At 42.2% G+C, this 10,287-nt stretch overlaps 1 protein-coding gene across 2 annotated transcripts in view; it reads right to left on the reverse strand.

Moving 5' to 3' along the window:
- sv2a (synaptic vesicle glycoprotein 2A) overlaps nucleotides 1-9,286 on the reverse strand; it is a 57,967-nt gene extending 48,681 nt beyond the window's left edge. For both annotated transcript variants that reach the window (XM_030072249.1, XM_030072248.1), the window contains exon 1: nucleotides 9,143-9,286. The gene's annotated coding sequence lies outside the window, so the exon portion shown is untranslated. The remainder of the gene's footprint in view (nucleotides 1-9,142) is intronic.
- Between the last annotated feature and the right edge of the window lie 1,001 nt (nucleotides 9,287-10,287).

Genomic DNA, 10,287 nt, shown 5'->3' on the forward strand with positions numbered 1-10,287 from the left:
CTGTTACCTTCAATTCAGTTTTAACAAGTGAAATGTCTCATGAAATATACAGGTCCAACTGCACTTCCAGATATCAATTTTCCTATTCAGACCAGCAGTTATTCCACATCTGGATATCAATGATGTGTATTCTGGCTGGTCAAAGCAGAATCCTACATATATAGAGCTTCATTTTAGAGATCTGAAATCTTGAATTCTTTTCATAACTAAATTAGAGAGATCCCAGATTGTAAAACTGTAAATGAGAGACATTTAGGTTCCTTGTCAGTCAATCATAACACATGAAAACAAGTCAAAGTTGCATTGTGGATATATTGCTATGGCATTATCATGAGTCAAAACTGCTGTGTGGATACACTGACCTACGATGAGTAAAAGTTGTATAGTAAATATCTTGAATTTGTGAATTTCTACTAGTAAATATATCACTGCAGACGTCTTCAATTGGACGTACAACTGGTAAAATTTTAGTTTTGGCTGGTAAAGTGGGTCGCATGTTAGCCTATAGTCAAACAATCAAGTCCACGGGAGAAATTTTATTTTCATGAGAAACACAAAGACACAAGTGCAATACTGTTATTTTTGTGCTGCAGCTCCAGAGTTGCAAGTTTGGCTCTGCTCTTAAAAAAAAAAAAAAAAAAAAAAAAAAAAAAAAAAAACAGGCTTGCCTTGGTGTCATGGGTGCATTTGGAGTGCTGCATGCTGGGTAGTGAGAGCACGGCCCACACGCCTGCTCTGTTTGACGACTCAAGAGTCAACAAACACCGCCATGATGGAGTCCGACTGGAGACGGGAGCCCACGGGGGTCGATCAGATCCAGCTGCATGTTCGTGTTCATGTTCGTGTTCGTGTTCGTGTCAGCTCACCAGCGGAGAGCAGGGAGACCAGACAGTCGATGAGCCCAGTGGGTCGTCCAGCAGCAGCCGTGGGAGGAGGAACGGCGAGCTCAGCAATAGATAATCGCTGCCGTGTTCAATACGGCAAGCGGTGGGATCTGTTTACATTGTTGAGATAGCAGTGTGTCGGGCTAATTAAAGTAATAATGTGCAACATGGCAGAAACAATTGTCTTTCCACTCTGTATCTCTGATCAACACAACACAGTCATCCAGCCTGTATCCATTTTATGAAAACTTTTATGTTTGCTTTTTGAAACACACAGTGTCTGGAAGGTCGATCGTGGGAAGCAATGTGTTTCCAGCAGCAGCAACAGTTTGTTTGACAGAAGGGCAGACAAACAAACAGACAAACAAACAGTCCCACCTACAGAAACTTCACCGACAGAAAACCCAAGGAAAATGTTCCCCAAGAAGCAGGATACCTTTGTGGAATAGTGATTATGAAAATATCTGATCAATGAGGACGACCAACAGGACAAGACTATTTGCCTATTCATAATTAGGCCTTACAGTGTGCCCATTTTTTAATAACACTTTCTTTTTTTTCTTTAAAAATGCTTTTATTGGATTTCACAACTAAATAGAAATGCATTGGTTTACAATACACTGCAGTATACAGTATACAGCAGTATTTATGATCAATTAAAATCTCACTTTTTCATTGTGAAGGCTGAACACCTAAGCCAGAAATCTTATTTTCTGTTGGCTTGCGCCGGCATAATTCATCAGAACAAAGCAAGAGTACAATCATAAACTGTAATTTGAGTAACTCACTAATCATATGTCTATTTTCACTTTAGACTAAGACTTGTGCAAGTGCATTTACACCTTGTTTGAATGGATTTTGGTTGCTAACTGGGGGGAAATCTACGCAAAGAGAGGAGGCTAACAGCTAGCCTCTGAGTCCAACACAGAAAGAATGATGAGAGTATCACTGCTGCCCTACATACAACTTACAGTGCAAGGAAAATAATGTCAAACTTTTAGAAGTGGGTGAACTATCCCTTTAATTTTTCTTATTTGTAAGTGTCATGAGGACTAATCATACATCTATTTAAAGGTTTCCTCTGCAAATCTGCATGCAGATGGCTCAGAAAAAGTCAGCTTTGGGAATCTGTCTTCCTAATTTGTTGCCAGATTGTAAACCGCGAGCTTCAGCACATACTTCGATTCTACAGAGGAAATGTTTAATAAATTCTGAAAAAGCAATTTTGTCGTTTAACTTCCACAGGCGATTTATTCTGGCTTCTTGCAAAGTGTGTACATCTTGTATCTGGGGTCCAAGGTTAAATCAATACCATCTAATCAAAATAATACACACTCCCAGGAGGAGCTGGCTCACACACACACACACACGGGGCCGCGTCATTGAACTGCCCTCTAGACCGAGGCTGAGCTCCCATCAGCGGGGGCCGGTAGGAAAACTTAGCATTCTTTTGAGGTAAAGAGGTGAAGTAAATTGAGAGAGGCTGCAGAGACTCCGCTGAGGATCCAAACACACACACACACACACATACACACACACACGCTGCCTTTACTCATTACCAGCCCACCTCAACCAAATGGTCCTGCTCAGACAGAAAAGAATACGAATAATGAGGCATGACTACAGAGAATTTCATGTTTTATATATATTTTTTTTTTTTAAATCTCCAGTTATCTCTTGATTTTTTTTTTTTTTTTTAAGTTTATCATTTTTTCACACGCTGCTTTTGTCAGAGCATCCAGGACTGTCCTGCTTGGGGCCGTTTGAAGGATCTATCAATTATTCATATCCGGCTTTCTGGCCACAAGGACAGAGGTGCCACAGCTGTCTCGGCCCTCAGCGGTGATATATCGGTGTGGTGGGCTGATAAAACCCTTGTTCACACGCTGCCCTCGCTCCGGTGCGCTCCTGTTGGTCCAAAGTGATGTCTGGCCAGAGCCCCACAGGAAACGACAGGCTTTATTCAGCTGCACTGTGTTCCTGCCACCCTGAACGCCATCGAGGCTGCCACTGGGAAACACACAACAGCGCGCAGCCAGACTGGGAGGAGGGCGTGACGATTGGTTGTCAGGCTTCCTAGGTCATAGCTCCTCCCAGACGCTGGGCTGAGCATACAGGAGTCCCCTTTGGGAGAATTTGCAGCCTAACATGAGTCACGTCATTGTTCCCCCTGCGTGGGCTTTCAGCGTGCACCGTCACCCTGGTGGCACCAAGGCGGCTAGCAACACCGTCAAACATGGTGACGTCAGCTCCCTGCATCCATTTTGGCTTTGGCTTGCTGCAAAATGGACTGAGGAGAAGTCAGAATGAGGACAACTGAGGGCTGCACTTGAATAACCTGGTATTGACTGGAACAAATATTTAGCTATTTGCTGGCATGGGTGCAATGCAGCTGCGTGCACAAGAGGGCTTTTTCACAGCACATAAAGGAGCTCATGTAGGTCACTTTTGCTCAAGTTCAGTTCATTAGTAAACACCAGCCAATAGAGAAATTAGGTTGAATAGGTTAAATTAGTTGTGAGCTGCAGCATTCACTCCCCTTGTGCCAGAAGAGAATCTCTTTCTTGAATTTATTTTGTTAAGGAAATGACTGACCTACAAAGAGATGCTGTCCATCAAAAAAAATAAATATGAAGCACTAAAACAATTTAAATGCAACACAGTGCCCATTTCTAGTCATAAATGCCATCAGTACCAACATACAGACTGCTGCAGTAACCTCATGCACTGAAGTCCACTATAGAAGAAACACACACAATTTGCAAAAATGAGCTTTTACTTTGATGGTTTTTATGTGTACAAATTAACCCATAATTGCCAAATGAAGTAAAGGCCTGACAACTAGAGCAGGGCGATAATTCAATATTATCATTTGGCGTTTTATTGTACCACGATGTGATGGTGATTTGGGGATATTGTGCCATAAAAATGATTTACAAGCAAATTTTTATTTAATGAATGGAAAAATTAGGTGTGGAATATTTTTATGGAATATCATTTGACAGCTGTGGAGTTTCTCGGTTCAACGGCATGAACATGAAATAGAATTTGCATAAATGAGCCATATTGTGATATGCATCAATATTTTAAAACGTCCTTATGAGAATGGGGATATTGATTTCAGCAATATCAGCCAGCCCTGCAGACAACCTACAGTCAGGTTCACAGGCTCCACACCGAGTAAATTACATGTTGTAAAGCCAGAACTTGCAGGGAGGAAGTGAGTTCTTCCTAGAGACCGGAGAATATGCTGCAGGGTTTTTAGAGGGAGATTATAAAGCTGCTGTGGCCTACTCACTACGCACATACCCATTCCTCACCAGTGCATTCTGCAGATGCTCTAGCGGTGCTCTCCTCTCTCAATGAACACCGGAAGCAACATTTTTCATGCTCGTGTGAATGAAATTGTCACCGAGCTTCCCTCACGCCTTCCTGTGCATCAAAGCTGTTTCTTCCGCAGCTGGAACTGTATGTGGTGCCTCGTGTCGCGACTGCGGTGGGTTTGGTCTACCACACTGTGTGCTTTGGAGGGAGACACCTCTTCTGGCAGAGAGAAAAAAAAATCAAATTGCTGTAAGAAGTTGATGGATGGTTTTGTGCTTGACACTAATCACGGCTTCAACCCCCCCACTGCCATATCGTTTAGAGACAAGAGGAAAGGCCATCGATTATCTCTCAATTGTGCAGCAAATCCTGGGCAGAGAGGTATTCCTCGACAGCATACAGGACCACACCAGTGATTTTGAATGTTTGGACCATTTAATACAATTTATCCACGAGTTACATTGCAACAAAATATTTTGCAAATCATGTGGAGGCACTGAAGAGTTCACAAAATATAATTACATGTGATTTTTTGGTTGAAACATCCACCTTATAATATTCTGCTTCTAAATGATGTAATTACAATGATAAATAGTGAAACTGATAATTCACTGTGATAAGCACAAGGGACTATTTTCAGGTGGAGGGACCGCTTCACTCCGCCCAATTTAAACCGATTCAAGTCGTCAAAACACCACAGCGCTGCTGCTTTTAGGAAAAACAACCATGATGTCTCTATTCTGGTGATGAAAAATTGGTGTGAAGAGAGTTTGACGTCTCTGAAAATTAATTATCACCTTGTAGTGGAGTGAATGGAAACCAGTGGCAGGAGAAAAGGCAGGAGAAATTGTGTTGTTTTTCTAAAATATGACTGCTTGCTTTCGGAAAATATTAGCAGAAACTCAAACTTTATACATTTTGTAGGTATTAGGGTATAGATGCAAAATCGATGGTTTGGCCCTTTAAGCGTCTACCAAAAATCTAGCAGGACAAACAAAATCTGATGGAAAAAAAGATGCAGCACAAATGGACCACTGTTTCCTTGACACTGTGCTAATTGCTGCTCTTGACACAGAGCAGTGCTAATTGCTGATCTTTACATTATAATAATGGGGGCCAGCTCAGGTGGAAAACTTAAAGACACATGTTTGCTCTGCCGAGTCCCAGCCCATTTTAGGTGTTATGCTAATGCTCCCAGCACCACTGCTCCCGGCATCTGCAGAGGCATGTTGTAACTTGTGACAGGGCTAATCTCAGCGGACAGCCCGGATCGCGGCCCAATCAGCAGAGGTACCAGGCAGAAAATGAGAACACCAAACGGAGCAGCTCCCTCGCTCTCCCCTGGCTTAAGAGTGGAGATCGTGTGTGTTAAGCTACTTTAATGGTCGGTCAAATAGGGAAGCCAGCCTGTAATGATGATGTGTGTGGGTGTCCTTTCTCTCTACTTTTGTCATGTCCAGAGCGAGGGCCGGGGGCCTAAGGAGACTAGACTACAGCCAAAATACATATTCCCTTTTCATTAATCTCAATTCCACTTAATGAACTAAAATTATGTTCTTCACTGGTTTTCAAATTAGTGCCACAAAATGTGCAGGACAGGCTGCAACACTGTAATTTTCAGTATTTCGAGTCTAACAGCCTTGTTCTTTCGCAGTAATGTAAATGGCCCTCAATTCATTTTTGATCACTAAGAAAGACGTTTTGGTCCAAGATAGATTTCAACACGATCGCTAAAGCTGCACTATGATTTCTGACCACTAGAGGGTATTGAGAGCTCAAACCCCATTTGCAGACACACACAATCAGTCCTGTTTTGGTAGCTTGGTTGTACAAAACTGAAAGCTAAGACAAAATTGTGTTTTTGGGATGTGAAATGAGGGATACATTTCACTCTCACAAGGCTCTTGTTGGATTACTTGAATTATTTTGTGCCTGATGTCCAATTTGAAAATGTGGTGAAGCTGCAGACTTTCAGTGACAAGGTAAACGACCACTTTGAATGAACTTTATCCTGTCATCACTGTACCGACCGCAGCAACAGAGGGACTCAAGCAACTGATCTGAAATTTGGACAGGTTTATCTATATGTTTTAGAGGCACTTTGAATGAAGGTGATGCGGTGAGGGGTGAAGTGGGCGGAGCTACACTCTGGGCTGGGACTTGACAACAGAGAGAAAAGAGGAGGAAAACAGCAAAATGGCTGAGCGTAGCGACTTGGTGTTGGTTTATATAATTAGGAGTAAAAAAAAAAAAGTCTATAAAGCACATGTTAATTTCAGGAATGTTAATAGGTTAATGTTTTAGATCTCATTTTTCCCACAACACCACTTACACTTTGTGCATTCAGGCCCTCAAGGCCTACTCTGCTTGCATTATTCCAGCAGCATTCCTTTCTGTTTCATGGTATGCTTAATGGTACTGAGGGATTCAAATTAGATACAGAAATTCTAACAAACTACCCAATGAACACAAAGAACCTCTGCTTCCAGTATCTCGATAAATGTTATTTTTCAATGGATTCAAATGATTTTGAATGAGCTATGACACTCAGAGACTTCTTAAAAACCTGAACAATCGATTCAGTACTAAACAATTGTGGGGAGATTTTTCATTGGAGGTATTCGTCCACTGAAGAGGAGATTATGACGTGCTATTTCTATAAACCGCTGACATCATAAAATCCCTTTGCCTTCAACTGCAGACGCCACATCTTCCACATTGCACTGTCTTTCTCCTTTCTTCAGTCCGCGACATCTCTGCAAAGACTGCTACACCAAACCGTGCTGCACAGTGCACCTTCATGCATTTCAGTGTGCACACATTTCAGCAACTGTTTGTGCTTTACCATACGCCCCTTCAGCTCTACAGGTTCTCAACCGCCCTCAAAGCTACACTACGTACAGAGGAGTTCTTTGCCACTGCAGCACCAGCAGAGCAGCAAAATGGGTGGAAACTGAACCTTAAAGCAAAACACAGCTACAAATCGTCAGAGTCACAAAGTTTTGCAGGCTGCAGCAGATCATGAGTGACAGCCCAGCTCGGATTACTGTCTAACACTTTATAAATCATGCAGGGCATATAGGCAGATGATTATGCTAAACACTGAATTGACTTTATTTCTTGCTTGCTATGAGGTTTTCTTGCACTGGGTGTCATTTTAGTTTCCATATACTGTGGTCTTTGAGACTGCAAATAGTGACAAAGGGCTGTAGATCAACATGAAATTGAACATTGTGCTCCAGACTAAACCTGTGCAAAAGTTCCCAGCCAAAAAAAAAAACAAAATTAATTCATTCCTTAATTAACAAAAACTCACAAGGCTCTTTGAGTTTTTGCACAGATAGTCATTGGTTCCTTGATGAGGACCAGACAAGGCCAGGTTGGTGCAATAAATGTTTTCATCTATTTCTCCAAGGTGGAATAAGGGCATTTTCACTTTTGAGAGCCTTGGACATATTTCATGCTGAGAATTGTTGGCTTTGATTGAATCTTGTATTTACTTATATTTCTGAGGATAAAAACATTGGCAGTGCTTATATTGAAGACCTTCAAAAATGCAATATTCCATCTGCTAAAGTGTTTTTGGAAACAGGTGTATAGATTATAGATATTGAACAAGCTACTTTATTTCATCTGCGTTGCCAACAGTCATTTGCTAAGAAAACCACAACCATTGAAAAAGATGCATATTTGCTTTGGGAGCTAAGCTCTTCACATGTTCTCCTTCTAGAAACACAAACAACAGTGTCAGAGTGCAACCTAACCAATGATACAGTGCAACATTAAAATGTCAACAGTGAGTACCCCCACAGATTTGAGGCAAATGCTCAACTCAACACTACTTGACATGTAGGCATGATGCATCATAAGTAAGTCCCACCTCACTGCCCTGTGATGCTGGCTGGTGACTGGCACAAAACAAAACAGGGGAAGCACTGACAGACCTCATTTCATGCAAAAGGACATTCAGTTTCCAACAGGCCACCTTCAAACAAGAGGCAACGCACTCAAAGGACACTCTCAATATCAAACCACGTTACTCTCAAGGCAAAGTCATGTTAGCATCACAGGCAGACCACTGCAAAGACACCATGAAAAGGAAAGCAGAAATATCGCTCATCACTCTCTCTCCGTCACATCCTCCCCGCTGGGTTTCTACAAGGTCATTTTGGCGCACGACGCGCATAGGACACCCGGTTACAGCGACCCTCTTCATATTTGCCGAAAAAATGTGCATTTTAAATGCAGCAGCATATAAAATGCACAACTTCAAAGGACAGAGTGTTGTTAATAGAGAGCTGCAAATTTTGGACCGTGCACTAAGGCGAAAGGAGACGGCGGGGCCAAAGGCTTCGATGCCAAAACCATCGCCAGCTACACCAAATTGGATCATCATGGGACGTGAGCTATTCATACGTGTGTTGTTCATTGCATTAAATTCATATTTGTCCCCTCCCACCCCCGGAGTGGATCTTGTGCCTTACAAAGCTCAGATGAGGCACTGGGATGGAGGATCACTCAACAAGACCCCTCGGCCAGCGCAAGACTGAATGAAGGGCGCATTTCGATGCCCAAATATGTGCACAACATTACACACAATAGACATTTAACATGCATTTATAAACACAGCTCCCTATGATATTTCAACTTTATTTTCTAATTAACAGTTCCACCTACCCGCTAATTCCTTTTGGGTACACCTTGGGGTCGTTGCGTTGCGCAGTACGGGCCTATAAACTCGTTATTAACGATTGTTTATCCAGTTGTATCATAAACACGCACAAAAAAAATAGATAAACCTCATCCTGTATTCACACATCTCATAGCCTAAATGCACGACTGATGCGCCCGCAGCAGGGAAAGCAAGGCAGTTCATGCATAAGAGGGAGGTTATGATAAAATCCCTTAATTAAAGCCTTTTAATCTTTGCTCACCTTTGGCTGGGAAGGTCGGCGCGTCTTAGGGTGACCGAAATTTAGCTTTTCTGAAGCCTGGAGGGAGTCACCCCGGCAAAAAGCGAAAAAAAAAGGTAATACAATCCGGTTCAGTGGAAATTGGTCCGTGGTGTGTCCCTGTGATGTGCACTGACGTAGTAGCAGAGCGCTACACCCCCCAACCCCTCCTCCTCTTCCTCCTCCTCCTCCTCCTCCTCACCCACCTCCCCACTTACTACACAGCATCCTTCTTGGAGCCCCCCCCTCCCTCTCCCTTCACTCTCCATCCCTTTTCTCGCAGACACCATTCCCTTCAGAAAAAAGGGGGGGTTTGCTGGTTTGCATGGCAGCAGAAACACTAAACCGGGGTCAGTTTCCTCCTCAGTGACTGCAATTATTTTCTTTTTCAGTCTCGGCATTTGTCTGTTCTGTGTTGTGCAAGGTCAAAAGGCACCGGCAGCGGATGCAAACCGGGCTTTCATCCGCATCCAGTGCATCTCTTGTCTAGTGGATTCGACTGTCATTTTCTCCATATGCACCAAATGGTTGGTGCAATGGACTGTGCACGATGTGCCTCTGCCCGCACGTGCTGGGGCTCGTGCCTATAATTGGCCATGTAAAAGATTAAACGAGAAAAAAAAAAAAAAATCTTCAGTATATCCTCATAAAACAGAACTGCAGCCATATCATACATTTGCAAAGAATAATATCACAAAAGTAAACAAGTTCCATAAGAATATCATAGAAATGTTGAATTGATGTTTTTTTTTTTTTGAAAATACCATGAAGCAGCCTACAATTAGATCAGTGGAAACTCACTATATCATAACAAACTATGCATTCATTTTTTTTTTTTTTTTTTTTTGCCTTATAATGTTGTTCTGCTAAAATTTGAATTTACACATACAGAGTCTGAACAATATTTTTGTGATTGGCCTTAAAATGTGACTGGTGCATGTATTGAACTCAAATAAAAGCTTGAAATGACACAACATACGCCAAAAATTGTTTGATCCTTTTGTACCACTGAATATCATACCTCTGTAGCCCAGAGAATGAGCTTGAATTTTTAATATAACCTCAAGGCATTTAAGTATCATGAAAGATGCCTGGTTTTACTGCCTTATGCTCCTAAACACACCGCC

Source organism: Myripristis murdjan, chromosome 16 (genome assembly GCF_902150065.1).
Source record: "Myripristis murdjan chromosome 16, fMyrMur1.1, whole genome shotgun sequence".
Classification (NCBI taxonomy): Eukaryota; Metazoa; Chordata; class Actinopteri; order Holocentriformes; family Holocentridae; genus Myripristis; species Myripristis murdjan.